This window comes from Amphibalanus amphitrite, unplaced genomic scaffold, assembly GCF_019059575.1.
Source record: "Amphibalanus amphitrite isolate SeventyFive unplaced genomic scaffold, NRLGWU_Aamphi_draft 000510F_arrow, whole genome shotgun sequence".
Lineage (NCBI taxonomy): Eukaryota > Metazoa > Arthropoda > Thecostraca > Balanomorpha > Balanidae > Amphibalanus > Amphibalanus amphitrite.
Genome location: NW_024882004.1, coordinates 233,422 through 239,421, shown reverse-complemented (window position 1 = coordinate 239,421; position 6,000 = coordinate 233,422).

Below are 6,000 nucleotides of genomic sequence, written 5' to 3'. Positions count from 1 at the left end.
ACGCCGCAACATATAGGTCTCCAATACGGGTACGTCTCGGTATTTAGTCAGCACGTGACCATTCGCGACGATTGAGGGTGATTGAGGCCTACCAGTCTGTAGACAATGTCCATCGCTAACTGGACGCACAGTCAGCAAGTGACACCGATGATTTGTCGGGAGTCAATGATTGCAAGTTTATCCTCTTTTTTGTCAGCTCTCAGGAGTGAGCCATGTGGCCAAAACTGTGTGGCGCCAAAGTGGCCATCAAAAAGGTCAAAGGGTGAGAAAGTTGGTAAACAGACTTTTCAGGATGGATTACCAGCTGTCTAAGAGTGTTCTTTCGGGGTACATAACTCAAGGTGACTTAAGCTTTGCTTACCGGAGGGCTCAAAACAGTCAAAAACGTCTTAAAATGGCCAAACATGAGTTTCGTTATGCCTGAGGCTAAAAAAAACTAAAGGGCTGAGGACATCAACCAGGTCATCTGGACTAACTAGTCCACGTTCGAGATGAAACATCCGTCCAAACCCGAAAACAACCCCATAAGGGCGAAGGAGGAGGCCTCCGTTTCGTCCCGTTATGTTCCTATGCGAAAGGCCAAGGTCACGGTATTGTGGGGTTATAGGCGTCCAGACGCTGACCAGGTTGCGAATGGTGTCCCAGAAACAGCTTTGGGAAGCATAATGCTTTTCCAAAAACATCTAGGAGGAGTTTCAACCCTCAAGTTTAACTCGAACCGCGAGTATGAACACATTTATAGAGGAGAAAATGGCATCCGAGAGGTCGTAGGCCAATCTTCAGGCAAGACAGTGCATCAGTGCACAGGTCAAGCAAAGCTTAAAAGCGGTGCAAGGAGACTGTGACAGGCGTTTGTGGCAAGACCACATGCCAGGCACCTCATCGGATCAAAATTTCATAAAAATTTGTTGGTTATGCTGAAAATTAGGTTCGTCGAAGCGTAGCGCTGTTCCAGCCTCGAGGAGCTCACGACGCATGTCAAGTCAGTCTAGATCAACTTTAAGCCTGCTATGCAGCCAAACATGCCGGTTGGCATGCCGCAGCATGTGTTCATGTGTTTGCCTATTAAATGGGGAGCACATTGAGGGGTCACAAATATATCAAGACGCAATGTACTCTGTTTCACATGCAAATATAATGTGAGAACGAACTTATGAGACACCCTGTATGTTGCATCTGTGATCCTATCATATGCCGTAAAGACAAAAGGCACGGATCTCCAATCGGCGTAGGTCTTAGCACATGCAGCAGGTAGACTGTGGACTATGGAAAATACTCCTTCCTACCTCTGTGATACATTAAAATTGGATCAGATTCTAGATCCTTTTTTCAGACCCATGCTGCCTTTTAAGGACCGACTGCTGAGGGACCCGTCCGGGACTGACCTGTGGAAGACGTAGCCGACGGTCTCGAGCAGCACGGCCGGCGGCCGCAGGCAGCGCCGCTCACTCACCGGCCGGCCCGCCGCCGATCGCTCGAAACTCTTGATCATCCGGTCCCGATCGGCGCGCCGCCTGCCGGCCGGACCGCCAACTGTAGCTTCGTCCGCCTCCAACAAGTGGATGAGCCGCTCACGCTGGCGCCTAGATGAGCCGATAATGCACCATAAGATAAAAAAGTTTCAAATTCGGCACACATATTAGCACTATCTCATACATTATGTCATTATTAACTATTATGTTATTGGAATTTTAGATAGGTAGGTACCTACATATTTTAGCCTCTATGAATGCACAAATTTACCTATACACTGAATAAATGGGTAGGGTGCACCTCCCCCCCCCCCCCCCCACACCCACAACCACAATATGTACCCGATCCCGAATTATTATAGGTGAAGAGCTGGCAATTTATGTGGTGAAAGCATATTTGTCATTTCAATATCATTTCATAAAAATTTAGAATTCTTTGACTTACCATTTTACTTCACTTTCAGGGCATTTCATGAGGCATGTTCCAATGATGCCTGAGGCTTTCATCTTGTTAACTTGGTGTCTGAGTGTCTGCTAAGACAATATATGTTCAAGGTTAGGTATTGTGATTACAGTTCAAGAAAAAACTGGTCAATATCCAAAATAAATTGTTATGAAAATACATACAAGTAACAAATATCATTGTGTTTGTAATATCATCCGCATTATGCATGTTGTTCAATATCTAAACTACACATGCCTATCATTCTTAGGTGTTGTTTTTATCCGCTGGGACTGAGAGCGTGAGATGATGTTTTTCGTACTCCAGCGTAGATGGGCAGCCATACGGCTTCCACGGTTGACAGTGATGACATCCGTCATCTTTTGCATTGGAGCGCTAATCCAAAGGCCCGGGGTTCGAGTCCCCGTACAGCCCAAATCTTTAACGAGCTTGCAAAAGATGACGGATGTCATCACTGTCAACCGTGGAAGTCGTATGGCTGCCCATCTACGCTGGAGTACGAAAAACATCATCTCATACACATGCCTACATAAACAAAGTCTCTTATCTTCAGCTGATACATGCAGGTATTCTCTAAAGGAAAACTCCCGTTAGAAACATGCTTAAAGGATTGAGCCAGTCTACAACTATGGGTTGTATAGACAGACTCTGGGTACAGCCAGAGTTGTGGACCATGTGCCTCATGGTTTACTGAGGGAAATAGTGAATACAATAGGCCCTTGCAGCCTTTTGCCAGTATCACTTGTAGACTGCAGTCTTCTTGTATGGCAATTGGTAGCCACTAGCTATCAAAATCCAGCAGAGGTGGTCTATCAATTGGTCAATTTCTTTAAAGAGGATTATCAAATTTTTAATGAAGTTTAACAATGCCTAGCTTTATGATGAAACCAGAAACTTCCAAGAAAATCTTCCAGAAATGTCCTGCTGTTAAGTTTGTGGCATACTCTGTTGGAGTTGTGGTGTTCCAGACCCTCCAAAGGCCCAGAATGTCAAAGCTTTCTCAGCCCTGACACTCAACAGTCAACAGACTAGTGTCAAGTGTGTGTCTCATACTAGCATAACTGTCAGATTACACTGCTTCAGCTGCTTTTATATTGTTAACTGTATTAGGTATATCATGGATGGTATATTTATTGTCCAATTCAACATCAAATCCAATACTACTCTACTACAGCCTACACTACAATATGCATATTGGTATTTTACCAGAGGACCCATCTATTGTTCAGCATGATTGCAAACACAACAAAGTGTTTTAGAAATGTCTACTTTGTCAGGTTTTGTATGTATGTATGTATGTATGTATGTATTTATTTGAACGCCCACAGGTATGACACCCATTTACAGACGCAGTCCGATACTAAAACCTATAAATACATGTGCTCATGGGTTGTCAAATATAGGTACGTATAGTCATGTCAGAGAGATTAAGAAGGCTCTAAGAGACTTCATAAAAGTTCCTCGACTGGCGAATAGGTCCGCAGATGCCACATGTTCGTACATGCCGTTCACTTGTCTCGGTAAGCGACAAAACATTCCGGCCCTTATCGTTTCCACCCTTGCGGTGGGTTCGTGCAGTATCGCCCGTCCTCGAGTCCGCCTACATGGAACACACAATCCAAACATCCCAACAATATCGGTGGACCTAATGCGACCAGAGAACACCGAATGAAGAAAAGTGAGATCGCGCTGCACCAACCTTGCCCGAATACAACTCACACCAAAATGAGACAGAAGCTGATGGTCAAGGCCCTAAATACAAGGTTGCACGGACTAATTTCTACTAAACCTACCAGAATATAGTTTCACGGTTGAATATTTAAATAATTAATCAATCAAAACTTCTTCATTATTATCTCGTAATCATTTAAAAGCAATTTAATAAATATACTTTTAATTTTCTTGCCATTTACGGGCAAAATAACTTTCTAGTATTGGGTCAACATAGTGGTGTAGCAGTAGGAACCATATCTGGCAAAACCCCAATACCTACATACAGCAGAAAAGCAGCCACCAGGTGTCTCCACAGTCGCCCCACAGATGTCGCGCGCGTCGCTTATCGCCACACTACCGATTTCCATAAGGACGAATATGTACGGATATGTAAGGGAAAGTCGCCCTTAAGGATTACGCTTACATCCTTTGCCTAAAAGGTCGATGTTTGGAAATTGGGAGGGGCTCGGCTATTTTCGACCACGGATATGGCTTTATCACATGATGAGGAACATGCTGATAAGCGTTTAATGTGTCATAACAGCACCCAAGTATTTTTAATCATTTTTCAAAAATAGCCGTTCTGCCGTATCTTTCAGTGCAAGGTGCCGTCGGTCATCCCCGACGTTACGTCACGCCGGGGATTGCCAGATTTTCCTACTAGACTTCGACGCCCCCTGCTGATGGTGATCGAGAGACTGAGAGGGCCGTGTGGAATGAGTTGCCAGCCAGATGAGCATCTTATGCTGGATCCGTTCCAGACGCTGTATATGTGTTTTTGAGGCCCCAGCCCATACTATGCTACCGAATTCTATCACAGAGCGAACGTGGGCATTAAAAGCAGTGATAAGAGGCTCAGGTCGAAACCGTCTCCCCCTCGCAGCACGAGAGGTCTGCAGCGAGCGCAAGTACACGCCAAGCGCCCGGTTCGCACTCCTGACGACGCCGTCGACGTGAGGCCCAAAAGTTAATTTTGAGTCCATGAGCACACCCAGATCGCGCATCACAGATACACGATCTAAGGTGATCCCATGGATGGAGTAGTCGAAATGGACTGGTTTAGTGCGGAGAGTGAATGTAATCTGTTTACATTTTATGGGATTCAATTGCAGCTTCCAAGTAGTTGACCATGTACAGAATTTATGTATATCGTTTTGAAGGGCGACAGCGTCATCAAGCGTGCGAACCGGGCGGAGCGGTTTCATGTCATCAGCATACATGAGGCACGACGAGTTCAGGTAAGATGGTAAATCGTTGCAGAATAAAATAAACAAGATCGGCCCACATATGCTGCCTTCCGGCAGCATATGTGGGCCGAATAATTTTGTGTGTAATAATTTTGTGTGTAATGTATAATTTTGTGATAACTGTATGCTTAGATTAATTTTATAGTATGTTGAGTGTCTGTCAACAGTCCAGGTTTCAGCTCAATTGGCCCAGTAATGGCTGAGCTACTGCAATAATATTTTTTTACATGTTTATTTCAAATATATATAAAATTCCATTGGTGAGCAGCGCTTTGCAGCATAGTCTGGGATGATTATTGCCAAAAGTTCAATGACCTCAGGTCAGTTTTACCAACAGAAAAATAGCTGCCTGCCAGAATTTTTTGCTTAAGACCGCTTCACATACAGAGCGTAAACTGTAAAGCCCTATCCGCTTTCGTGCCCATCGCGTTCTCGCTCTGTACCTATGTGAATTAGCAGTCTTTAGCAAAAAATCCGGCAAGCGGCTATTTTACTGTTGATAAAACTGGTCTCTGCTCTGATTTTCATTAAATTTTGGCTGCAAACAATTGCACCTAATCTAGCATGTGCTTCCTGCAGTATCAGTGAAGCTAGCATCACTGCCGGTGCTAACGGGTAAATGGGCAGATATTGATATAGTCCAAGCAAAAAACAATATAGCATGGCTTAGCATGGCTTGCTAGACCAAACCTACAACTTACCAACCTACCTGTGTACCTACCTTCTACCGTGACACCAGCTTTACCAATACCCACTCTGCTTGGTGCCAGCCGCAGCCCAAAATGCAGCACTGATGCACCCATCACAATCATGTGTATATACCTACGACACTGAACCCACCCCCTTAAAAAGAAAACATGAGGGCTGTTCACGGGCCCTGTGTGCGGTCGGACCGCACACAGCCTCGAAGCTCCGCCCACTTCGTCCCTACGTCAGCCTTCCGTCACCGCACACAGCGATCGCTGTGGCCGGTCGGGACTGGCCACAGCGGACCGTCCACCGCACGCAGCCGTGACGTCAGAACCGCCTACCCATCCCCTACCCCCACGCCTGCTGGACGCACCGCACACACCGCACGCAGCAGTGTGCGGTGCCCGTGAACACC